This window comes from Crocodylus porosus, unplaced genomic scaffold (assembly GCF_001723895.1).
Source record: "Crocodylus porosus isolate Cpor-Errol unplaced genomic scaffold, CroPor_comp1, whole genome shotgun sequence".
NCBI classification, from domain to species: Eukaryota; Metazoa; Chordata; order Crocodylia; family Crocodylidae; genus Crocodylus; species Crocodylus porosus.
In genome coordinates this window covers 5,423,656-5,451,004 of record NW_017728911.1, presented here as the reverse complement: position 1 = coordinate 5,451,004, position 27,349 = coordinate 5,423,656, and the positions used below count along the sequence as shown (strand labels likewise).

The window sequence follows — 27,349 nt, the reverse complement described above, 5'->3', positions numbered from 1 at the left end:
AAAATCTACCATAATCGCCCAGCCAAGTCAAACCTGGAATAAACCAAAGGGCCTTCTGTAGAGTCTTGTGACCTGCATGACTATATCTAAAAGGAAATCAAGGTTATTTTATATCTGTGGGAGTCTGGGGAAAGGACTTAAAAACTGGGAAACAACTCATTTATTTGTTTAGGGTTTTTTTTTCACTTTTACATTCCAATAATTTTCGTGGGCTAAGAAAAAAAAAATGATCCAGCTCTTAGAGGGAAAAAAACCCAACCTGTTTTGTGGGCTGGGATCTGCATTTCAATCTTCCACCCACATCAAACATTTTAAATCCCTTTTATACTGAAAGGCTATTTCCTATAACACAAGGAACAGGGTGTGTGTGGGGAGTGTAATGGAAAGGCAGGGCTGTTCTCATCTGGGAATGCCATGCCAGCACTCCTACATAAGTCCCAGCAAATGTTCCCACTGAGAGGTACTGGAATAAGAGGAACCGGGATCCTTTTGACAACACTCCTCCAAACGTTCCCTGATGACTCCTGCTGGGAGAGGCTGTGAGTGCCTTCCCTGGCTGCTTCCTTAGCCTTACCCTCACATTTTCTGTTCCATTTCCTATTGCAACTCCTGCTGGACTTTGACAGCACAGGGATTCCCTTTTGCCCGCATGTGCTGAAGCAGCAGAAACACCTCACAGGAGAAATGAGCTCTCAGAGAAGTGAGAAGCTCTGGTGAAAGCACTGTGCTTGAAAAGGCACAGCAGAAGCCTTGGCATTAGCCCTTCCTGCTGGAGTTGGGGGTGTATGGAGGAACCTTACCACAGGCTTAGACCATGCTACATCTGCAACATGTTAAGCAGTGTTAAAGTTAGAATGTGCTGTGAGCAGCTGCATGTTTATGGGTTAATACCATTTCTTGCCTGCACAGCTCTGATTTGTCACTAGAAAAGAGGTTTTCAGCCTTCTTGGACTCGAGGCACCCTTCATAACTTCTGTGAATGGAGTGGCACCCCATTTAAAAAAACTAATATATATATTACAGTGCTTTCACTTTGCAGAAAGGGTGGGCAGTAGGGATAGCGGTAGTTCAGACAGGGACAGACCTGAGCCTGTATTTATCTACTTAGCTTATCTCCTCATACTTTGTGGAAGCCTTTGAAGGATCTGGTGGCAGCCCAGGTACCCCAGCACCTGGGCTGAGAATCCCTGCACTAGAGGGCTGGCGCAGGACACCTGGGCTCTATCCCTGTCCTGGGTGGGAGAGGCTAGAACCAGTGCATTCTGGGGTGCTGGAGGACTTCATATTGCTCATTTTGGCCATTTGTACACACCACCAAATTGGCCTTTAAAGCAGTTTAATGCTGTTTTCCACCGCTTTAATGGCACGGTTGTTTACACATGTCGGCGGTGTAATGCACGTTAAATGACTTTGGGATGCAGCAAAATAAAACATGTCCCAGGTGTTTTAGTTTGCTACCTTACAGCCATGGAGAGAAGCACCGGGCCTCGTGCAGCTCAGGGGCCGTGCAGCAGCTTGTGCAGGCAGCCCAGTGGCAGCTCATGCAAGCAGGCTCCATTGAAGGAAAAAAAAAAGCAGAGAGCCTGATCTTTTTTTTTTCCCTCCCCAGAGCCTGCCTGAGCTGCATGGGGGCCCAGTGCTTCCCTCTGTGGCTGCAGTGCTCTGTGGGACTGCCCAGGCCGGGTGCCTGTGAGCGGGTGCCACCTGCGGGGCACCACCACAGAGGGAAGTACCAGCCCCGGCACCTCTTGCAGCTCACAGACTGCCCCGCCTGCCAGCAGCTCGCTCTCCCCTCCCCACCGCTGGAGAGGCAGGTAAGGATCAGAAGCAACCCTTGTGTACACACCACAGGGGTTTACTTCACCCTAAACTGAAGCGGTGTTTTAAAAAAACACCACTTCAATTTAGGGAGAATTAAACCGAAGTAAGCCTCCGTGGCATGTACAAATGGCCATAATCTCCACGAAGCCGACTGAAGTTATGCTAACATGTGCTAGGTAGCATGGCCCAGAGTTAATCCTCACCTGAAGTGGTGTGATTTTAAGATGCTCAGAGGGCATTTAGTACAAGTTAATGAGCTTTAATGTATGGATGCTCACTTTTTTAAGATCCCTCGGTATGGTCTCAGTCTAACATGCAACTTCACCCCAACTCCTCTGGAAGGGAGGAGATAAAAAAGACAAATCTCCTGGACGGTTACGACTAAAAATACAGGCTCTTCATTTTAAAGCTTTGCCTGGAACTTGGACCATGCAAACCCTCTCTCATGTCCTGTGACCACTTCAGGGGCACCTATCTAGTAGCCTAAACAAATGACGAACTGAAAAGAACAAAGACTATCTGGTCATTCCCTCAAACTCAGCTGAAGCACTGCAGATAACTAACTGTCTCTAGGCCTCAATTTTCTACCTTAAGCCACTCTAAAAACTCATTGGCTTAAAGTCATGCTTGTTGTGCTAGCTGACTTTTGCCAGGGCATCCCCAACTCCCTCATCTCACTCAGTCCCTAACCAGAGGAGCCAGTTTAAAGCTCCTTTATTAACCATGCCTGGCTTGCCCAACACTTGCCTTGTCATGCAAGGGGTGGTGCCCTGATTTACCCCTTAGAGACGGTTTGACTTGAAGCTGCTGCATAAAAGGAGGTGATAGCTGCTCATTCTGCTAACAACATGTATCGTTTTTGTGGCTTTGGTGGGACAGGCATAGAGCTGTTGGTTTCATTTTGTTTTAAAGAAAGGCTTGAGAAGAACAGCTCCATTATTCCCCGGAAAGACTATAGCCCAAACAGCTTGTTTTCCAAGTAACCCAAAAAAAAAAAAATAGAAACAAATTCCTTTCCCAATTATTCCATTGCCCCAGTTCTCAGCTAGTCCTGCATGTGGGGCAGTAATAGAGGGGTGGGTGCAAAAGTCGCTTCAAGACACCTCTGTACTCCCAGCTTTCTGGGGCAATTAAAGGCCAATTCAGCTCCCAGGTCCCTCCAGAGAGAAGAGCTATAATGAAGCATGTTTCCCATTATACCTTCTCTACCTCTCATCCTTCTCTTGGATCCTCGTCCCTTCTCCATTCTCAGCACCTGTTACACTGAGGGGGAGCCAAGGAGCAGCTCTATGCCAGACAGAAAGCCCCCTGAAGAGGGGCAATTATGAGGGTGCCACGTTCCCTGAAATGAGGACCCAGAAATGGTGGCCAGCTAATGAAGCAAGTGTGGAGCAAGGGGATGGGAAGTGGGAAGACCTGGAAAGCGAAGAACTGAGGCTAAAAAAACGATGGCTGTAGAGGGGAGTGAGAGAAGGATGGAGCAAGCGAGGACAAACAAAGAGGGAGAGGGCTAGGGAGAAAAGTCCGAGCGAGCACGTGCAAGCCCGTGCTCTCTCCCAGCCCTGGCATTGCTCACAGCTTCACTAATTTGTTTGCAAAGGAGAAAATGAAAGAGGCTGAGCCAAGTTCTTCCCTCGGGCTCAGAAACAAGCAGGCTCTTGGGTCTGGCGGTGTGCACACAGGCACTCATGCAGAAAGGCACTCATCCTGGCAGGGTCTGCCCTGTGCCAAGATTTGTCAGGGAAGAGTGTTGCTCACAGGCCTCAGTTCTCATCAGATGAGCCCTTTGGAAACAATACCTTCCCAGCACTCTTTCATTCTCTGAACCCCTTAGCTGCTGAACAGCTTCCCTGCTGTGGCTTCTTCCCCGACTGCTCCTGCCAGAGACCTGCTGCTGAGCAGAGGCTGAAACCCAGACACTGCCACTGCCTGTTGATGCTGCCAGCCTGGCTAGGGACAGAAGTTACACATAAACCGGTTAAGTGATCAGAAACTGGTTTAAACCTGTAACAGAACAGAAGCTCAGTGCACATAAACTAGTTTCAAAATGGCTGAAACTGGTTTAAGATAAACCAGGTTAAATTTAGTGTCAGAATTAACTGATTTGGGTCAAACCAGTTTATGAAACTTGCCCCAGACCCCTTCTTGGTTCAAATTAAATCACAGTCCCCAAGCATCCCACATGCTTTGCAGCCCTGAATTGGGCTGTGCTGCCTGCTCCAGAGAGCAGGGCTGGCCCTACCCCTTTCTTCCCTAGCTGGAGCAGTGAGAGCTGACTGACAAGGCCCTGGAGATTGGGGGGGTAAGCCCGGCTGTGGATGCAGCCCAGTCTGTACATTAGCAAAACCCTGAGCCAGGTCACCACCTTCCCAACCTGCTTCCATGAACTATCCTCCCTTGTCCGTATTCTGAACTACCTCTGAACACTTTGGAGGCAGCCCTGCATTCCCCCTCAGTTAATAACTGGTACCCCCTGCAGCTGTCCCAGACCTAAGCAGAGAGAGCTCCACCAATTCTAAACCATGTTGTGGCTTTAGAAAGTTATGTGACCGTCAGTAGAAAAACACTGAGCAACTGGCTCATCCCATGTCTGTGGATGCTCTGAATTTAGGGATCCCCAGACACATAAGTGAGGTCTCCCAGGATTTGATCCAAGGCTTTGGAACCCATAAGAAGGAGCTTCTGCTACTCCTAGACACCCTATACCCCAAAGAAAATCATGCTTCTTGTGCCAATCAGTCTCTGTGGGCTGTACAAGGGATGCAACTGCCAGTCTGCAGAGGTAAAAGCTGGTACAGTTTCTTAGGTCATTTGGGGTCCCACAATGCCATGTCCCACAAAAGTTTCCACTGCTCTAGAGGTTCCCCCTCCTACCCAACACTTTCAACTGCTAGTAGGGCCATCACTGCTCTAGATATCCACACAACATCCAGAGGATAGCTATGTGACATGTCAGCAAGGCCCATCTGCTCTTCAGAGACCCTTAAAGCCATTCTCCACCATTCCCACAGAAACCCACATGGCCATTCTACCCCAGAGAAAGTCATCTCTCTCTGCCCACCTGGTGGCTCTTACCATCCTAAGGCACCTTAAACCCTATGGGGGCTGTATAACAATCTATGCACAGGATGCCCCCTACCTTTGCAGAGAGCACAGGCCATCACTAATAGGCCCCAGAGCCCTATAAGTTGCTCCAGTCATTTAGAGACTGCCACAATCACATTCCCCTATAGCCAAATGTAATCAACCCTCCAGAAACCATCACAATCAAAGTTTGCCCTCTGGGACAACCGCTACTTGTCAAAAGATCTTCTGTGATCACCTCCATCTCTCCGAAGTCCACCACCACCACCACCGGACTTCAGCCTCAGCATGAGCTACCTTCCATCTCCTCACTGTCTTGCACAGCTCTGACACTGGGGCTACGCTGATCCTCTCCTCATGATCCTCCATCAAAGGTGGAGACCCTTTCCTGGAGTTGACACATCACACAGATCTCCAGATGGGGTATGTGGTACTGTATTACACAAGGTATGCATTAGGTGTATCCACTTGGATCAATGCTCAGCATGGTCTATCCCAGGCTCTGGAGAGAGGTCCAGCTGTGACTCACTAAGGAAGACATGAGGCTTTAAGATAACAAGGATCCAAGAACAGAACAGATTTCTTATAAAGGTGTGGGCAGGGGCAGGGTGCAACAGAAAAAAAGAAAAACAGGACCCCTCCCCTTGCATCCCAAAGAAAAACAATTTCCCATATCTCATGCCTAGTCCTCTGTAAGGAGGATCAGTGCAACCCACTATAACTGCACCATTGTTCCATTTTTAATTAATGAAAGCAAAAACTAATCATTGAATTAAACTTCTCATTACTCCAGCTGAATGCCCGCTAAGTAAATTTAATTACTGTACGGATTGGGTCTCTCCCTGCCTGTTTCATTAGCTGCTGATAAAGATGGGAACAGTAGAAAGGAGAATGGGAGACAGAAACAATAAAAGGAGAAGAGAGGTAAATGATTCAGCAAAAGGAGACTCTCAGTACTGTCGAGGACTGGACACACTGGTTGGGGAAGGAGCCTCTCACTTCCTTCCAGACAAACTGGAATCCATCCCCTGAAGGATCTAGACACATCTTCTTCTTCCTCAAACTACCTCCTTCTCATGGGAGAGCTCCAAATTCACCTTGCTTCATCCCATCCATAACAGGTAGGGCAGACCCTCTGGGGTGTGAATCCTGGCAGCTCCCTAGCCCTGTTTCATGTCTGTAGTGAATGGCTGAGATACTTACTCCTCCTCTGGGTCCAGTGGGGGGAGGGATGGCTAGCAGGTCTCTCCCCACCAAATGCCCATCGGAAGTTTTCTGGAGGGCTAGAGGCTTGGGAATACCCTACCAGCCCTCTGAAGACAGACCTGGAACTGCACTGCAGCTAGCTTGCTTTTGGGCCCATGCAGACAGAGCCACATCACAGCAGCACCCTCACCATAGGAAGATGGGATGAGACACCTGGCTGAGCATCATTTCTCCACCCTGGAGAAGTAGAGGCCACTTTTGCAGCCCTAAAATTACCCCCTTTTATCCTTGATAAGCCCTCTCCCATTCTTCTCTCCTGAGATTACAAGAACCTAGTCTGAAACATCTAATTCCTACCAGCTCAGTTGACTAGGAATTAATGCCTGGGTACAGGATCAAGATTGCTAACATGGGCCTCTTGATGGGTGACAGACAAGAGCAGCTTCTTAGGCTCAGCCTGACTGTGCCCTTCACTTTGGCAAGAGCTTGCTCCCGCTTAGAAGTAGCAGCACATTCACTGCAAACCCATGGTCCAGGCTGGGACAAGGTCCCTCTCCAAAGCTTGTTAGCTTGGAAGGCAGAGTTGAGGTTTGCCACAGCAGGTGCAGGGGTCTACAAGTCAATATGCCATCCCTCAAGAAGGAGCCTGTGCTAAGGGAAGTGAACAGCATACATTGAAACAGATGTCCTGCATATGGTGTTTGATCATGTATGCAGAATACTGAGACAACTGGCCAATTTCATTGTATTTTAATGCTGCCTGCTGCACAGTTCTGAATGCCAGGAGTTCGGGGGTGAGCGGCTCAGCCTGGAGTGAGTTGTGTGTAACTCCTCCTAAACAAGTGGTGATGAACACGCGTCAGCATCCCCCGCACTCCAGCACAGATTTTGTTTATGCCACGCTTCTGAGGCCTTTTTCTCTTTCACTCTTCCTTGGATTCCCCCCTCCTCTCCTTTGCAACAGATGAGTGAAGAAACTGAAGAGTCACTAAGAGGGAGAGGAGGTGACTGACACGCACCTGCTAAGGACAGCGTCATGCCAAGGTAGCGGTTGCTATGAGGGGAAAAGAATCTTGTTAGGGGAAATCCATGATGGCCTTCACAGGAGAAATGTGGATAAAGTTCTATCTCAGGATGGGCTGTGAGGGACAGGAGTTGCATGGAGTCAAAGGTCAGGCTCTTTTCTCCTGTTAAGCACCCCAGATGCTGGGGTGGCCTAATGGAGATCCTGGCCAAAGATTGCATCCAATAGCTAAGAAGGACACTACTTATCAGACCACACTGGGTTGTCCCATTTTCACTACTTGGATGCAGCAGGGAAAGAAGAGACAATGTCAGATACAGGTCCTCTACAGGACATATTTTGGTAGCAGAGGCCATCTTTGAATGCGGTAGAAACATGCTTTGGGGGCATCAGAGTGTCCAAATGGCAACACTCTAAAAGCAAAAGACATTTTGGAATGAAGGACTGCTTTCTTGATCCCATGAGCTCACTGTATTCTCTGATGCAAGCCCAAATCTGGATGTTCCCTTCCTTAGGAAGGGGTTGGCTTCCTTTACATGAGCAGGCAAAGCAGACCCATTAATTAATTATCTTTCTCTGTTCTTTGAGTATTTCCTGTCGCTCTTTCCCTATGATCTCCATGCCCTCTTCACTCCCCCTGCACACACTGTCTTCTGGACAGCAGCCTACTTGCTAGGCCCTATAGGGAAGGGGCCATGCTGCAAAGAATGTTTTGGCCCAATTCAGATACCTCACACACTGGAACATCTTGTGTGCGCCCTGAGATGTGGTACAGTAAATGGCTGCCCATCCACCCTGCCCCTGCTTTGAAAAGGCCATTGGCTCCCCTACTAGTGCTTGCAGCAGAGAAAGCAATGCTGGCTCTAATCACACAGAAGGCTGTAACCTAAACCTTGAGGATCAGGGGAGTTAAGGAGGCCAAGCTATTTTGCCATGGCTTCTTAGAGGACAAGTCTGCTTTGTCTTTGCCTGCAGCAATATCACTGGTCCTAATCCCATAAACTCTTTGTAGTGCAGTAACTGCAATAAAATGGTAAGATGGAGTCAGCAGAGTTTCTCACAGCTTTATCCCAGCTCCTTATCTAGTGAGTGCTGTCCAGCTATCAGAGCACAGGGGGATAGTAAAGAGGAGACAAGTGTCCCTGTCCTGACTCCATTTTGTGGGGGAAGAAGGGAGTACTGGGGAGAAGGAGAAGTGTAAAGGCCGAGGTGAATGCAGGGATCCAGTTAACATGACTGAAAAGCATTAGGAGAGCAGAAAATGGGTAGAGAAGTCAGCAATGGACTTTGTGGAAAGATGCAACTTCCACGAAGGCAAGATGGCAAAGGATAAAAAGGCAGAGCATGGGCTTTCTGCCCTCCTCAGGGAAAGAACAAGCTTAGTCAATCCCTTCCAAGTCTGAACTGCCTGCACAGGAACTGGACTCAGGGTAAATTAATGAACGCTGACTGAGATAGAGTCTGTGGCCACTTGAGCCTGGAGTGAATAATGGTCCCTGGAAAAAAGGACCTGCTTGTTCAAGGATGTTCAGAGTAAGATCTCGATGATGGGTAGGAAAACTGAGAAAGGAGGTAATACCAGCTGCATCCAACAGCACTTTGAGAAGCCACAGTCCTGCACAGTGGTGACAGACCAATGCAGGCTGTGTTTTGTTAGACTGCTGTTATGCAGACTTGCATGTTCATGTCATTTTTTCTCCTTAGCAGCAGAAAAATAACATCATCCCGTAGGCTGGGGAAAAGTCTTCATTCCAGCTGAAAGCAATCCTCTTCAGAGGCAAATGCTGGATTAAATACCACTTTACTTGGTACAGCCATCCTGCAGGGTGCTGTCAGGACATCTGACACCTGCCACCACCCATCCCTTAAGAACACAACCCTGACCTGAACAGCGTGTGGCTACTTGCCAGGCTCTACACCTCTTCATACAAAGGAGCATTGCAACACCCCTTCAGAGCTCCACCACACCTGAGAAAACTACCATCAAAGACCCAGATGGAAGCTTTGTGCCTTTTCAACTAAATGTAGGGTCCAAGGGCAGCATCCTTTAATTCCTAATCACATTGGTACAGACTGTACTGCAACCAAGGGATCTTCCCAAGATTTCTCTAAAAAGCAATGCATAGTACATGCCTCGTAAGATCTGACACCTTCACACCCACTAGGCAAATAACCTCACAGTTTTCACAGCCAACACTTTCCCAGCTCTTTCTACTGTATTTTTAATGACAAAGCATCCTCCTACCACTCCAACCTGTTCTCTCAGCAATCCTGAGACCCAGTCTCCCCGGAGAGATGCCATGTAAGGGAATTTGCTCTTTTTCTATTTCTGCTTGGCCTTTCTCACCCTCACTCTGCTTCTTCAAGTGAGAACTCAGTCAATCAACTGAGAGAAACTCCCACTTCTTCTGTGTCCCTGTTTGCTGCAACTATTCAACCTCCCTCCATCAGGGTCCAGCAGTTCATGAACCCTAAATGACAGCAAGCAAAACTAAGGGGCATCCAAACCCCAAGCCTCTGGGCTTGGGCCTGCATGTAGGATGCCTGCCAAAGGATTTGGAAACATTTGAAGCCCAGGTGGGGTGGAGGATGTTTGCCGGTTGTAGGACCACTTATGGTTTTTGACTGACTCATGGATTTGGAATTGATTTGGCTGATTTGGATTGGAACACAAAAAATTCTCTTAAAAAATGAGAGGAACTGTTTTCAAGGCATCTAACTAGCAAGAGATATTTGAACTGATGACTACTGTAAACAACTGAACTGTTTTGCTCAGTGGCCAAACTAAAAAAAAAAAAAAAATCAGCAGGAAAAAAATACCTGTGGTAATTCAAAAACATTTTTTCCACAATTTTTCTGGGGGAATAGAAAAAAACGGGGGAAAATCCATTTTGGGTTGAAGAAAACATTTTATTTGATCTGAAACAAGATTTTTATTTCAATGTTAGGGGCGTTTCACCTTCCTTTGCAAATAAAATGAAGTTGGCTGAATTAGGGAACGCTCTGTCATTGTGGAATGGATAGCTGAGAGGTTTTGTTTTTGAAAATGTCAGAAGGAAATGGTTCAACTTTCTCGCATTTTTTTTCAGTGTTTTCTTTTGCAGTCAAAACTATTTGCCGAATATGACATGAATTTGTGAATAGGGCCTGCTGATCTAAAGCTGCACTGTTTGGGGAATAACCTATTCACTAGCAACAGTTCTTCCCAGCTGTTTGAGGACATGGTGCATGACTCTCTTGGCCTGGGAGCAACCTGCTGCACTTCGAGCAGGCTGGGAGATACCCTCGGCAGGTCTTTTAGCATCCCAAGGGCCAGCTGGTCAGCTGCCTCCATTGTTCACTTGCTCTTTGGTTATTTATGTCCCCTGCACCTTATAATGCTGATGCCGTTCTACTTGTCTCCTGTGTTTTAAACCTTGGCTACGCTAGATGCCTGTATTTTATTGCCCCTTCAGATCTTACCCAAATCCTTCCCTTGCTCTCTTCCTGTCCTGTTTTAGTGTAGACTTACAACATGGGCCAACATGCAGAGGAGATCTAACTGGCTTCACCCCAGACATCACTTTCTTGCTACCTGGATGGATTAAGTAAGGATATGTCTCTAGCCAGTGCTCTGCTGGCCTCACTGTGAGGTGAAGGTAGCTGAAACGTACCCTCCTCCCACACACAACAAATATAACTTGAGTTGGGGAGAGGGGTCCTGTGGGACAATGTGTGGTGCAGTTTGGGGTGATCATTTCCAAGCCTCTACAGTACGCAAAACAAATCCAAATGCTTCTTGGACTCATCCATTGTTGCTTCCCGCTCCTTCCACAGTCACCCCCTTCCCCTGTCTAATTTATTATATTTTGAGCCAAACAGTTCTGCCTATTTGTACATCCCTCATTTTTTATAAGGCCCCTTTGCTCCTTCTCAGGAATAAGACCGAGAGGGAAACTGCAGCTTCACTCTGTTCAAGGAGCAGTGACTTGCTGGAGCTGGTGCCCACAGCTTCTCCTGTTCTCCCGGGGTCAGAACTGGTTACTTGGTCACATGGAACAGCACCCAGTGGTACAAAGAGTTCATTTCAACAGGTCTACTTCTGGTGTGAAATACCGCTCAGAGCGCCAAATCCTCTGCTGGAGTAAATCATTGTAGCTCCACTGAAGACCTCAGAGCTATGCCAGATTATACCAATCGAGGATCTCACCCAGTGTCAGCATGGTCACTGCAATCTGGCTCTTTGTCATCTCATTCCTATTTATTCATTGACCAGCCTGGCACCAGTAGCATCTCTTGGTCTTTTGGTAGGGATGTGCCAGAGTTCCCAGGTACAGCTCAACCCAGAGTGAGAGTCACTAGACCACAATCACGCTGTTCACTCTCCCTTTCAACATTCACTGTCTGCCACTGTATGACACTCAGTACTGGGCAAGATGGACTGATGGTGTGACCAACAAACAGCAGTTCCTATGTTCTCATGTCCTCTTCCTTGGATGAGGGAGGTATCAGGGAAGAGATGGAGCTGCAAGAGTGATGGAGGATGCGGGCAAATTGATCCTACTGGTTACAGAAAAGCTTTGCCTTCCTCCTCCCCCTGCACCTTCAGCCTTCTCTCTCAACTGGCTGGCTTAGTGACCAGGCAGGCTGTCTAAACCACAACCATGACCTCTATGATTTCTTATCCACCAGGCCACACTGTGGCACGGACAGTGGACATGAGGAGGGGTTGTCATTATACACCCCAGTATTACATCCAATTACTATGGGTCTTGTACCAGGTATGGAGACTATGACACAGGTGTTCTTAACTGGATGTAATATGGGGTTTACCATCTTCATCTCCCTCTGTGCTGTGATGATGACAGTGATCAGCCAGACCCACCCATACCATATGCATCACTCTTTAGGGCCCCTCCCAGACCCACCCCTAGACCCATACTGCAGGATGCCCTGAAGTAGAGTCACTAGTCTCTTCCCTTTCCCCAAGTCACTCCTTAGTGTAAACCCTGAGGTCCTCAGAGAATTTCTTCTGACTCAAGCCCCAGTCACTGTGATCATCCCTGCACTTGACAAACCTACTTATCTGATTCATGATGGAGCCTGGCTCTCAGAAGTGGGGAAAGCACAGAGCTGCACAGAAATCAAGCTAGTCCTTCACACAACAGTGCACAAAACTTGACATGAAAAGAAGCCAAAAAAAAAAAGAAAAAGAAAAAAGGATGAGTGGGAACCTACCGTCTTGACTGACCCTCACAGCCTTGCTATGCAACCTTAGACACTCTTTCAGGTAGGGGAGGGAGAGGACAGCCTTGATCCAGAAGGTTCACAAGGGAACGATGGTCCTAGCCAAGCCAACAACTAGGGTCTCAAGAAATCCAAATCCAGTTCAAAGTGCTGCGATGCCTCTGAAGACTCGTCCAACTCTGAACATGGCTCCCTGCAAAACAGGATGGTACAGAGGGAGTGTGAGCAGGGGCTGAAGGCAGGAGGATGACAGTTATGGCAAGAGAGGAGGAAAAGGAAGAACAGTGGCACAATCTGCACAAAGGGGCTCTGATCTGGCCTGGAATATGAGAAGCCTGGGCTCTGAAAATCCTCAAAGGCATGGGGAAAGCACTGACTGGAGCAAATAATTTTGGAAGAGGCCTAAAATGCACCTGCAAAGCATTTCCTCAGCAGAGCTGCTGAGAGTTTGGCTCCCAGGATATTTCTGCTAATAGGCTTGACCTCTATTGGTGCCCTGTTGACGCTGGTAGAAAGCTAGGAGTTCCCAAATGGCTTACAAGTGGTGTGAAATCCACACCTCTGGAGTTGCAGGAGGGAGCCTAAAAGGCTGGCCTCAATAAACACCTCTCTCTCAGCTGTGCTTATAACATCACACTCGGCAGGGTGCTAAAACAGGCAGTGCTGCAACTGAAGCCACCCAGGATGCCGCAGCCCTGCCTGGAACACCTTCATTTCAGTAATTAAAAACCACTGTGTGCCACTTGCTGACTCTTCCTAACCAGTGGCTCGCTGTAGCTGCGTGCCTGAGCCCTCCCTACCTGCTGCATCAGATCTAGCATGGGCCAGACTAGGCCTGACACTTTCACAGTGGGGGGTGGGCCAGAAGGCTCTCTCTCCTCCTGCCAGCCCCAGGTGTACTCCCTGCCTGCAAGGGAACAATTTCCCTTGCCCTTCCAAGCAGGCCACCCCCGAGAAGAGGGAGCCACAACCCACCTCTGTTGGGGGTGAAGGGAGGGTCCTGCCCAGGGGAGGCTGTGCGCCTTGGAGGTCTGGGAGGAGGTGGTATGACCTGTCTTGGAGTTCTGGCTGAAGCAGGACAGCTTGGGTCCATCCCTTTACACTCAGCGCCATGCCACTATGCAGTGTATTACAGAGGACTGTATTATTGTCAATAGAGTCCAGAGTGCCAAAGATCTTATTAAGAGATCTCAATAAATAAGTAAGCAGGAAAACTCCTTGTGCTGAACTCTCATGCCATTCTGTAGGAAAGCTTCACATCTAATGGCTCTGGATGGGTCCCTCATTCCTTGCTGCAGTGGCTGAAAACACAGGTCTAAGGGCTTCATTTTGAAACAGAGAGGGCCAAGGCCTTTTCACCTTCTTTTTCTTTCCCCTTTCTACAGAAAAACCCCCCCACTCCTACCCACTGGTCCTTCCTTCTCAGGGGAGGTTTGCATGTGTGTTTAAATTCAGTACAAGTAGAACAGATGTTCTAGGAGTTAAGAGAGGTAAATGGAGAGATCTATTAGGCTGAGGAAGGGTTTCTGCAGGGAAGAAGCAAAAGCCCCGTAGCTTCTGTTTTTTATCACTAGATTGGACAAAGCACTCCAGAGTACGCTGCAGGAAGCAGTTCTGTGGTGAGGTGACTGGGGCAGATGCACAAGCTGAGCGGATGTCAGGAGGTCTTCTCCATCTTTGATGCCTCAGCTTTTGATCTAATTATAGGACCCCACTGAGACTACAACCCCAGAAGGGATTGGGGTAGATGTTTCCATTTGGAACCATACTTGCAGACTAGAAGTGTGCCCAGCTGGTTCCCATAACTGGCCATGCAGGCAGGATACTCTGGGAGCTACGGGGTGGGTCGAAGGAGACCGGGGTTCTAATCTCAGCCCTGACAATGGCCTATTGCTGTCTCCCCTGGGGCAAACCATTTCAGCTCTGTATTTGCCATCTGGGATACAAGTACTTGCCCACTTCTGTATGGCTTTTCTGGATCTGGCCTGAAAGAACAATGCCTAATTATTATGCCAGGAGGCTCCCAGGTACACAGCACACTCATGAGCAGGTGACAATATGTTTGGGAGGAAGAGGTAATAAAATAATAATCAGTGCTAATGCACCACTTTCCCTCTTTAAAGTATCATACACATATTAATTGACTAATTTTCATGACATCCCAGTGAGCCAGCTAAGGATTATTATCCACTTTTCATGTAGAGGGAAATGGAAGCAGAGGGGAGGTTAAGTGATTTGTGCAAGGTCACAGAGGAGATCGGTGTCAGAGCCAGGATTTGCACTCATGCATGTCTCTGACTTGTAGCCACCCGCTCAGTCTATTAGATGACACCTCATGCTTTGTAATGATGGTTTTACTGTCATCTTGTCCTGTTCTCAAGGTGCATTAGTCCATTTGGTCTACAGTCAGGGTGTTTTTGCCAGTGCCTATGGGAGTGATTTAAAATAGGCAAGCATTCATGTATCAAGGAGTACAGATGTGCTACAGCAGCCTGCAGATCCTGCAATGAGATGAGCTCTCTGCCAAGGATCAGAGATGGCACTCTTCAGCACAAAACCAGCCTTGCTGCCTGGGTCAAGGTAGCACCAGGCAGGAGGGGCAAACATTTGCAGGAGGCAGCTAAGGCAGCTAACAATATCCCCATGCATTTGGGGTCACAAAGGATCTCACAGTCCTTTTGTTCACAGAATCACAGAAAAGCAGGGCTGGGAAGGAACTCTGGAGGTCATTTAGTCCAACCCCCTGCTTAAGGCAGTATCATCCCTATCCAAACTATCCCATACGTGTGCTTGTCCAACAACTTATTCCTAAAACTACACAATGAACCCTGTTGCCAAACTGCAGGGTACACTGCCCCAAAGCACCAAGACCACCATGACATAGGTAAAGCAGGGAGACAGGGCCAAAGAACAAGGTCATGCCCTCAGCTATAGAGGAACGCAAACCTGCTTCCCCCACCTCAGTCCGTCCCATCTGACCATGGGGTAAAATTCCTTCTTGACTCCAAATGCAGCAATTGGACTGACTTTGAGCAGAGGGTCAAGACCCTCTAACCAGGAACTTCTGGATTATAGTCCTACCAGGAGCACTGGCAAACCCCAGTCAAAATCCCCAGCCTTGGCTGCAGCCAACACCCAATTCTCTCCTTTTAGTTAAGGGGAGCAAAGTCAATTCCAAGGCACTGGGCAAATTCAAAGTGGAGGGATGAAATTCTGCTATCAAACTGGATACAGGATTCTTCTTACACAGCTAAGTCCCCCCTCACAAATTCCACACAGTAGAACTTGCCACATCTCTGGTTTTATCCCAAGTGTAAATTTGATCCCTGAGAGGCAGCATGCTATAATGAACTTGGCACCTGGTGGGGAACAGGCAGCCTGAGTTTGGTTCTGAGCTCTTCTGTTGACTTGCTCTATGACTCTGAGAAAGTCACTTGGCCCTCACAAGGCCTAGCCTACTGGGAGCCTCAGCTCAGCTGGAACATCTTGGCACTATGGTAATACAAAGTAAGTTTTTTTTACAAGATAGGGCTCAGTTTTGCTCAAGCAAAAAGTTTTGGACTTGATGCAGGATTCTACTATGTGGAATCTTCTGGCCTGGGTTATGCAGAAAACCAGTAATAATGGCCCCCTGTAGCCTTTCCCTCTCTAAAGATAAGAACCAATGCCAGAACCTCGGACCCTAAACTCGTGAAATGCAGAAAAGTTTGTTCACAGCTTCCAGTTTGCTTCATTTTCACCAGCCTCCCCGTGTCTCTGTCCAGGAGCAGAGATGTTGAAATGCTGTAGAATTGCTACACTTCTAACCCAGCCAGAAACAAAAAAACACAAGAGCAGGAAAAGCAGAAAACCTTTTCTTGTGAATTCACCAGCCCGATTTCCAGACCAAAGAGGATTAGATACATCTTAGGATAAGCATCCCAATCCTATCTGATGTTTGACTATTGCTGCTGTATAGTTATGTAGATAGAGATTCAACTGTCTTGAGAGAGGATGTTACTTTAAAAACTTTCCCTTGGCCCTGATTACTGCAAAGATGTGGTATTTGTTGGGCCTTTAATAAACCACTGCACATCCATGGGCCAGGAGAGACATGGCTGTCTGCAGAGGAGTCTGTCAAATTAAATCCCCTGCAATCAGAGGCAAATTTGATCCAGACTCAAGCTCCCTCCAAAGTTCAGGGATATTGGGCTCAGAAATTAGGTCCATCTGTTCCTGAGGCATTGTGCTCGCATCTGAAAGAGTGAGGAGCAGACAGAAAACCTAAGCAATAAAGTAATGAAAGGCTCCAGGGAGGTAGAGCAAACCAAGCTGTCCATCAATGAAGATGCACTACAGGTGGAAATACGGCCCAACTGTAAGTGGAGCAAGTTTGGAGGTCTCAGTAAGGACCCACATGGACATATATTGAAATGAAAACAGATATGATATGCATTTCACTATGGTAGCCCAAACTGAAACCCTATTGCATTCAATACTCTGCACAGAAAATGAGAGACTTGCAGTAGCACTCAGAAATTCACAGTTTAAAGCAGTAATTCTCAGCCAGGGTGTCTTGGCACTTTGAGGTGCTGCAATTTCAAGGGTGCTGCGCAATATTAGCACTGCTAGGGGAGCCAGCACCTACAAGTGATTCACAAGATTAAATCCAAAGATTTCAAATGGGAATCCATAGTGTCAAACACATTCTGTCCACTTGTGGTCTTTTGAATTCCACAGTCAAAATGAAAAAAAAAGGGGGTATTTTCCAGGTCTAACGAGTTTGAGAACCACTGATCTAAACAGAGAGAGGGTGAGAGATGAGACTAAGGAATGGAGAGGTGGGCTGAGGGTCACCCAACAAGGGAATAGCGGAGCCAAGAAAAGGGGCTAGCGTCTCCTGAGCCCCAGTGCAGTGTTCTGTCTCCTGGACCATGGTGCCTCAGTCTACAGCTGGCAGGGAGACAGTGCTAAATCCAGGGCTGGGTGTGACTTTCTGCACAAAATCTTTTTTGGTGAAAAATACAGATCCAGTGACACTAACATCTCCCAGACATGGCTGTTCCACTGATTCTTTTGTTCTGAAAATCAAAATTCAGAAATATTTGCCACAGAACATTTCAGCCATTTCAAAATGGAAAAGTTTGCAATTTTTTCCAGTTTAAATCAACTTTTCTTCTCAAAATATCTTTGAAGGTTTTTTTAAAATCTCAAACCAGAAAAATTAGAACAAAAAAATGTCAAAATTGCCAATGAGCCAATCTCCCCTGCCCGTCCCCAAGCCACCCATCCTGCTTTAGCTAAAAGGCAGCACGGCAATTTGCTAGCAAGGCTATAAGGGGCTACAAGCAGACTGTGGGAGCTGGAGGTCAGAAGGCTCTTTGGCAGAGCTGTCTGTGGGGCAGAACACAGCAGCTTCTCTACATCTGGCCATTTAAACCATCTCCCCAACCAAATCCCATCCCAGTCTGTTTTAGAAATGTAAATAATATGGTTACAGAAACTAAACAAAAGCAAGAGGACACATGGGACTGAAATTGTGCAATGGGATAACTGGTGTGTCCGAAACACCTGAAAAAGAGAGAACACTGTAGGAGTACTGCATAAGCCAAGGAAGGCATATGTGCATGAGGGGTCAGGGCTAAGAGCATAACTGCTGGACTCCAGCTGAAATGCACCCTGTGTGATGGGCCAGACCTAGTGAAACAGCAATGCATCAAGACAGAAATGAGGGTGAGTCCACATAGCTGCATGATACTACCTGGCTGGATTAAAGGGGTGCTGCAGGACAGGCATAGAGATATCCACTGGTGTATGTAAGGTTTCTAAACTGGAATATGAAGCAGTGGAAAGTCAAAAAGATGGTCTGGCACTTGGGACCCGGACCTGGACCTGCAGGTAACAGTGAGGTGCTATCTGTAACAGAGTGGCAGGAGGGCTCAGCAGTGCAATAACTAGGGCTCTGCGGGGCCGGGTGTACTGACAGAACGGCTTGAAGCCCCATGGCTGGACTAGCAGGAGCAGCAAGGTGAGCCATCTGAGATGTCAACACTGACAGGAAAGGCTGAGGGCCAAGTCTGGGGGTGCAAGGGGAGCTGTGTGAGAGACATTCTCCGAAATGGCATGTGCGGTAGCTGGTGTGAGCTAGCACAATTGGTCCCTCCTGTTTGTGAGCAGCAAAACTCATCAGCTTTGGAATGTAGGATTTACTAGTTCTGAAAAAAAAATGCCATGGGGAATAACAGGGCTTTCTTGTAGCTGGCAGCTGAATGGAATAAATCTATCCATGGGACATAAATTGTTTAAGCAAAAATCCCTCTCACTTGAATATTTTGGAAGAAAAACAGCGAGAAACTGCTTCTTTCCTCCCTTCAAGGTCAAAGCTGTTAGTCTCTGCTATGAAGGAGAAAAAGACCTCTTACTGGTAAGTTTAGCCAAAGGAAACCAAACATTTGGGAACTGGAGTACATAACTGTCTGGATTGATCTGTCTCCTTGTATTAGGCTAAATATCTCTGTTTAATGGGGAATTATCTTTTTAAAAAGCAAATTATACAAGTCTCTCGGCATTGTGGTAGATAGAAAATGCCCAGAGCTCTGAGAAATAGTGCACAGCTTCTGTGACAGCCCAGGCTTTGAGGGTTAGCAGCTGCTGCAACACAGCATCCACTGAAGTCACAAGGGGCGCTCCAGAGAGAGCCAGAGTGGGTGGGTGAGGAAGAAGAGCCTGCTTTATAGCTCCTAGCTTTGTTCCAGGCTGTACAGCGCAAGGAATGAGCAGCCCCATGTTACAAAGGACATTATGCCCAACATCTGAAAGCACATGCTCATGTCTCTCATTTTAGACACAGCTCTTAGAGGGTTGGGGCACCATGCTCATAAGATCAGCTATTTAATGGATCAGACCCTAGGTCCAACTAACCCAGTATCCATTCCCACACATGGCAGAGAGTGGATGCTGAGGGGGAGGATGAGCATGGCGTGTACAGAGGTTTCTACCCCCTGCTCTGCTCTCACTGGAGTTTGCAGCCTTCAGAGGTTTAGTAAGTTCTGATTCAGAGACTGTGCCCCTTTCTATCATGATCAGTAGCCCCTGGCCTCATACTGCACAGCAGGAAGATGCACTACACTCACCAGAGGGAACGGACCTTTTAGTAGCATGCTGCTGCCTCATGCAGCACTGGATGCATGTGGACAAACCCTCCTCAGGCTGTGAAGGGTAGCACCTTTGAGGGAAAACCATCCCTTAGGCATCAACCAATACAGGGTACAGGTAGAAAGAGTGTGCCCAGGCTACTGAGGACCTCACCAGGATGGAGAAAATGCTGGATTTTGGACCTATAACTACTGATCCAGTTCCAAGGGAGAAGATCCCACATCCATTTTCTTGCTGGCAAAATCCATCACAGATTTACAGTCCCTCTAAAGAGGGACTGGCCTCAGCCACAGGCACAGTGAGGCTCCGTTCCATGCAGACTCAAGCTCAGTAAGACAGAGAAAGACACAGCCTGCAGCACAGGACTTGCTCATGGGAAGCCCCGCTCTCCCTGAACTGCCACCCAGGAGTGATTTTGCTTTTTCAAACTTCAGTAATTTAGAGCAATTTTCAGTAGTATTTATATACAGGTAAGACAGATGCAGTCCAAACACACCACTGACAGCAGCACTGTCACAACAAAACTCCCCTATGCTGAGGATGACCTGGTGACTGGCTCTGAGCACCGGTGTGCAAGTACAGGGAGACAGGGCATAGCAAACCACCTGCACACCTTGGCATAAGCCCACTGCAGCATGGGGTAGAGAGGGCTGAAGATGTGACTACAGCCATGTGCCAATCCCCTTCCAGAAAACTGTGCTGCCAAAAGGTGTGTGAGGGCCTGCTGTATTGTAACATAATGGATGGCACCTTTAGGAGCTCTTAATATGGACCTCACCAACAACCAACAGACCAGTGGTTCACAAACTCGTTAAGACTTGAGGCTCATCTCAGAAAATGCCAGCTTCTAGCTTTTTTGACTACGGAATTATTCTGTTCCAAAAAACTCAGAGAGACCACAACAGTTCAGAATGCTTTGGACACTGTTTGAAACCTTTGGAGTTATCTTGTGAATCATGTGCAGGTATTGGCACATCTAGTACGCAGAACCCTTACAAGGATCTTGCAGCGCCCCAGGATCTCATGGTACCCTAGCTAAGAATCACTGTGCTAGACTGTAGTGCATCAATGCTACTGATGTGACCCCAGGCCAAAACCCTCCTCACCTCCAGCCTGCCTCTCTCCTTGGTTTTATTTGCTGACTAGGGGATTCATATGCAATTACCCCCTTTTCCTAGTCACACCAGTGGGCAATAGATTGCTCTCACTGCACAGGTAAATGAGCCTGTTGTCAGGCACAGGCACAACTCAACCTTGCCATGGCATATATACCCAGTATTGGGGCATGTGTACACCACGGAGTGCTTGGCATAGCCAAGTCTCTTTCTCTCACTGCTTCTAATTCCCATCTGGACTATTGTTGTGCTTCTCCATCCGTGCCTCCCTCCATCAAAAGTATTTTCACATCCACTCTCTCTCGGTGCTCAGCAAACAGACAGCACAGCACAAAAACCAAAGAGATGCTTGATGGGGAAAAAGAGTGGAACAAAAGGCAACATCAAGAAGCAGGCTGGAGCCTGCACTGAGCAAAGAGAGAGATCAGAAACAGAGGGAGCCTCAGCAGAGAGCTCAAGCAGATGGAAGGAATGTCTGGCAGAGACACTGGTGGGAAAGGAGCTTCTCTATTATGGGACAACTTGATTAATTGAGGGCTGTTGCAGATGCTCTGGGACACTCCTGAGCCACACGCTCTGTTGAGACAGCTGACAAAGAAGTCAGTTCATGCTGATTGTAATGTTGGTAGCAGCCTTCTATGAATGGAAGCGAAAGCCCTAGCCCTCCGGGAGCAAAACCCAATGCAGCAGGATACAAAAGGAAGGGCGGGGGACGGGGGTTGGGGTAGGAGCTCCAATACCCCACCAAAAGTCATGGAAGGAGTTAAAATTAGATGTGATAGCCTGACTGAGGAAGCCAGGTTCTCATCACTCTGGGAGGCTCTGGGCTGTGGGAGCTAGAAAGGAGCCTGAGACTCCTTCGTGTCTAGGCAGGGCTTCTGACAGGGCTGTTGCTTTAGAACACTGCAGGCACTAAATTACCCAGACGTTTATGACCTGTGGTGCAAAGAAGCGGCTGCTAAAGGCAGGCATGTTCAGAGGCTGCACCTCAGGGTGGAAGGATCCTTGGGTGTTTGGCTGGAAAGAAGGATTGATAGGGAAGATGCCCCTGACACTTCCCTAAAAAAATGAAGGGGCAACATTGCAAGGAGATCCCTGGGGACACAGGGAGAGGAGGAGAAAACCAATGAGCTACAGGATGCCAAGACCAGTCAGTACCCCAAGGGGCTCCTGGAGACCCAGTACAGCATTTCAAGATTGCGGAAAGCCTATAGGATGCTGAAGGCAAGCCTAGTGACCTGAGCCCTGCTTACATACACCCTGTTTGTATGTACCTATGGCTCCAGGAGCTGTGCTACTCCAGGGCCAGTATGGCGGGGGGGTGGAAGTTGGCTTGAGTACACGCAAGGGATTTTCCCTTGAGCTTTTCCTCTGCAACCAGGATTCCCATAGTTTGTAGTTTTACAAAGAGTTTAGATAATGGATTGTATAGGAAGGTTTGATAGGGAAGATCCTGCTCAAGCAGGGCATTAGACTAGATGACCTCTGGAGATCCCTTCCAGCCCCGCTTCTCTGTCATTCTATGATAGGTCTATGCTGTGACAGCAGAGAACTTGGTCTTGCTGCCAAGACAAGATGTTTCAGCCATTCACTCCAGCTCTATGCACAGAAACCCAAAAGATGAGGGTGGTTAGGATGCTCTGTGGGGTTGCCATGCCTGAGAATACTGAAAACCCAGGTATTAGGAGAGTCCTCAGCATCTTTATTGCCTCATTCCTGGGACTAATGGGCACAAAACAGGAGCAGCTGGGCAGGGCTTCCTGCCCAGGTGGTGCAGACATGCCCTTGGGGTTCCTCTACCATTGATAAGAATACTGATACTACAGCTAGGTAAGGCTGATGCAAGCGAGAGCAGGCTCAAGCCCCTGGGAGTGCACTTTAATTAGCAATCATTTCCCATTGCTTTTCCCCACACACCCCATGCTGTACCCTGGAGACCCCTCCCAACACACACATTTTCTAGGAGGCAGTTGCCCCATGGAAGTCACTGAGGAAAAGGGGAAGTGGAAGGAGGAAATGGAGGGGAAGGGAGAAAGAGAAGGAGGGAAAGGGGGAGAAAGAGAGTGAGAGAGCGCACAAACAGATTAACTCAGCCCCAACAAATAAAAAAGAAGCAGTGAGGAAAAGCTGCCCTGAAATGGAATATCAAGGTCACAGCGAGTCATACCGACCAACACACACATTAGCTTTCGTCAATAATTCAGCATGCTGGTTCATGGAGCAGAGGTTCAGAAGAGGCCTTGGACAGAGGAGGAGGCCTGCCTGAAGGGCCAGGAATTGGTTTTGACTCCAGGCCGCCCTTCTCCCACTCCCACCAATCTGCCCCTCAGGGTTGGGGGGCATTTGTGTCTAGACCCCAGTCTGGCCAAACAGAAAGCTCTGGGGCTCTGACAGGCTGAGTCCAGCCCCTCTGCAGGGAGCTTGTGGCAAAGCTGGAATTCAGGGGAGCTGAAAGCCTGCTGGGTTAAGAGAGGAACCTTTTTCACCCCTAGATAATCTCTGACTGGCTAGCGCTGTCCTGGTACTGAAGGCAACAGGGGAAGAGCTGAGGATCCTAGCGGATGAAGAAGGCCTGCCTGCTGTTCACTGTGTCGAGCTACACCAAGCAGATCTTGTCTCAGCTGCCACTGGAGCTCAGTGTTTCCAAGCTGGAACTCCACGTTAAAAAATAAATAGGTATCAAGAGCCCATCCCTGGTGGCCGCAGAGAAAGGGAGGGTGGTCACCACCCTTGATACCAGTTTTCACTCTTCAGCTTGAGAACCCGCAGAGTAGCTATGCCATTCCTTATCGCAGCCTTGCTCTGCTTTACTGGATAGCACTGCTCCATCTGTCCTACCTGGCAGACAGAAGATCAATGCTGGAAACACTAAGAACCATTGTCCTCTATACAACATTAATGGAAGTAGCTGGAGTTCCCTATTCCTGTCATACCACATGAGAAAAGGCCCTTTTGCTAGAGTGGGTAAAGGCCATGGCTACCCTAGAAAAAGGGGCAGCTGAATGATGTGGTGGGAGATGAGACATGCTGAAGAGGTGTCAGTCACCATTTACAGTCACTAGATATGAATCTCCACTATGCAGAAGACTTTACATTTTTATGAGTGTAAAGCAAGGGCAAAGTCATCATAAGCCATCTCTAAGCCAAACCAAAGTAAGCAGTGCCAGATGCTGCAGACCCTTCTACTTATATAAGTGACACGGGTGGCTACAATCTGGAACCAACTTCCAAGGGAAGTGGTGCTGGCTCCTACCCTGGGGGTCTTTAAGAGGAGGCTTGATGCCTATTTAGCTGGGATCATTTGAGTCCAGTTTTTTTTTTCTCCTGCCCTGGCAGGGGCTCGGACTTGAAAATCTATAAGGTCCCTTCTGACCTGACTTCTGTGATTCTATGACATCACATACAGCACCTCAATCATGTGCACAAGTCTATTTTTACAAGTTGATTGTACAAAGGGTGACAGTCGCTGCTTTTTTAAAGTAAGAATCTAGATCTGTTAATATGTTTCCTGCTGCATGAAATATTTGCTTAGGTCAGAGGTTCCCAAACTGTGGTTCACATACCCCTGGGAATACACAAGATGTCTTTGGGGATATGCAGGAGGTGTAATGGCGGATTTAATTTTCATTATAATAATAATTGGCATTTAAGGGGTTAAAATATAAAATGTATGGTGGTAGGGCTATGTGGGCAGCTGGGAAATCTGGAAGGGGGTACACAGTAAGAAAAAATTTGGGAACCTCTGGCTTAGGTGATACATTTGGGCAACTTAGAGATATTTGAAAGCTCAAGTCGCTGAAATCAGGCTTGTCTGACTTCTCTATTTCCCCGTGTTCAAAAGGATTGCCTCTAAGTCTATCACCTGTTCAGCTGGAGAGCGCAATGTGCTGGCAGGAGCGTCACACTGCACATTTTGGTAGCTGCTACTGAAGCAGTTCCCAAAGGACTGCTCCAGACGTTTCTTGTTTGAGATGATGACCCCTGAAGTAGCTGAACTGCTGCTCCTTTGCAGCATTAGGATGATGTGACCTGACTGTCAGAAATGCTGAGTCCCTGCAGTTTCCAGTGATTTCCAGACCAGATATCTTTGGAAAACTTATGCTTTAGTTCAACACAAATCACTGGGCCTGTGCAGGTCAGACTAGAGGATCTCAGTGGTCTCTTCTGGCCTAACAAATCTTTTGACTTTGCGCTAGATAGGAGCTGTTATGACGGGCTGCAGCAGAAGATCCTACTATGTCAGCCTAGCCTGGCGGTATGAGTGGGGGTAAATGGGGGTGCAGTTGATAAGTCATGTGGAAGCTGTGACACCTGCAACTTTGGCCCATAAGGCTAGAAAAATAAAACTAGCTTGGGCTGATCAAGTGTAACTTTCCATCACTTTGCAACTGATCATCCATTCCCCAAGCCAGCTGACTGCCACATCCATGTTGTTCCCATTCATTTCAAGTGTTACTGATAAAGCTGATGCTTTACAAGACTAGCCCAAGAAACCTTGGGAGAGTTATTATCCGACTCAAATCTGCTGGACCTGGCCCAACCCTTAGGTGAATGATTAAAATGATCAGCACTTTTTTGGAAGCTGAAATTATGCCTTGTGCCTGCTGTTCATCTTACATATACCTCCTAATGACAAGGCTGCAAAATAGGACACATCTGTAAATCTGCTTCACTCTCGTAAGTGGTTATAAAAATCTAAGCAACCTTGTCCTTCAATACACATCCAGCCCTGGGCCCTTCTAAAGCAAGCCACTCTTTCAATGTTTCATTTCTTTCCTTGCAGGCTGAAGGAACGAGGAGCTTTTTCCAATGCACTCACTTCAGGCATAATGCTACCATATTTGGGGGGTGCTGCTTGGGTTTTTACTAAAGGCACAAGCAAGGAAAATGCAGACAAGTGATGACAACCATTATCAAATTGCTAGCCCATGCACTCATAGGTAGATATGCGGGAAGCCAGTTCACATTAGTTTCTGCCGATGGGTCACACTGAAAGTGCACTCAGAATGGGAAAGACGGTCATTTTATGTTCTTGTCTCAGGATCTATATCCAGGTCCCGTCATTCTACATGAACAAAGCCACATCCAGTGGGGGCCACAATATTAGATAGCTAGGCCAGGAGGAGACAGCATAAATGCTTCTCTTCAGGATTATAATCAGTCCATTTCTGCTGTGCAGCAGCAGTCAACTCTGATTCTTCTCACTGCAACTGAATGAAGATGCTAAGGGAGGCCAGGTGGTCTACTGAATACAGACAGCACTGGATGAGGATTCCAGACATTTGGGTTCTGTCTCTGAGTGACTGCATGAACTCAATCCACATGCTCCATCTCTCTGGTCCTGTTTCCCTTCCCTCTGCCATGTACTGCGGAAATGCTCTCCTGTCAGTCACTGGCTTAATGAGGCACCCTCAGCTGGAGTCCAAGTACAGTCCAGGGGGCTTTCTTGAGCATCTCAGGAATTCTGTCCTAGGCCTGGCCGGGGCTCCTCACATACCATGAGTTGCTTTCAGTACCTCAGAGAGACCAGCATTGTGGAATCTAAGCGGAACCAAGGGCTTTGCTACACATTACATACACTTAGCATGCATTTTATTTAGATTGTAGTAGACATTAACACACCTGAGAAAGTTTTCTGAACAGTTGCAAGTTAATGCTTACTCCACTCTAAAGACAGATGGTACAGTAGTATGCTCCTGGGGTCCTGAACAGGGTTCTGGGTGGTCCCAAGGCTGAAACCCAAAAATCAGCTGATTTTTATGTCTCAGCCCTGGGATCGCACAGGAGCTGGTTCAAGGCTCCAGTGTGGCACAGGGGCTGGGCGTGATACCAGCATGCCACAGGAGTCAGTCCCAGTTCTTGCACCACATCGTATTGTCCTAGAGCCAGTTCAAGGCTCTGGTGCAGAGCAAGTACTGGGAATGGCTTTCATGGTGTGCTGGTGCCACTCCTGCACTGAAACACAATGAAGTCTTGAACTGGCAAGGCTCCAGGAAGGGGGGAGCCTAACAAATAGCTTTGTTAGGCTTCCACACACCAGACCCTTCAAGAATGGTGTAGTAAGGAGGCTGCAAGCCCAACAAATAGCTTTGTCGGTCTCCCCTACACACCACACCAGAGTCTTCTGATGGTGGAGCAGCCTGACTTTAGGGCAACACGTATTCCCTAGCACCAGCCGGACAAACTCCTCATCCCAAAAGGTAACTTTAAGTCAATTAGCATGCCCTTAGCATGAGTTTTTCCACTGTAAAGTGTGCATGCTTACATTTTAAGTACATTTAATTTGTGCCAAAGATAACATCTAACAACACCCTGAGAACTGCAATTCAGGCATTGTGATGTGCCTCTTAAGAAACCAGACAGTGTTGAATTCTGTGCGCGCACTAGGACACTGACAGAACATAGGCTGCCAAAGTTGCTGTGCTGGGAAGTTGAGCTGTGCTGAGTTTGGGATCCCAAACAGGATGAAGTCTGCATTTAATACCTATTATCCTAACATCTTCCCATCTGTCCACTCTCCTCATATGTCTGTAACTGCAGCATGCCAGAACTGGCTGATATCAATGGCACTTTAATTTCATCATTCCCAACTTATTTAGAGCAATTAGGCAGCAATGAATGCACTCCATGGGGCCATGATGCAGTTGAATCCCATCCAAGGGTTACCGCAACATCACAGGAGACAGTTGGATCAAATTATCAGCCCGCTACAAAAATAAAAATAAAAAGGAAGGTAATC

At 47.7% G+C, this 27,349-nt stretch overlaps 1 protein-coding gene across 3 annotated transcripts in view; it reads right to left on the bottom strand.

Moving 5' to 3' along the window:
• Positions 1–27,349, bottom strand: part of LINGO1 (leucine rich repeat and Ig domain containing 1) — a 408,267-nt gene that overhangs the window by 162,644 nt on the left and 218,274 nt on the right. For 2 of the 3 annotated variants that reach the window (XM_019533347.1, XM_019533346.1), the window contains one exon: positions 12,353–12,554. The exons of the other annotated variant lie outside the window; for it this stretch is intronic. The gene's annotated coding sequence lies outside the window, so the exon portion shown is untranslated. The remainder of the gene's footprint in view (positions 1–12,352; positions 12,555–27,349) is intronic. 3 annotated transcript variants of the gene reach the window in all.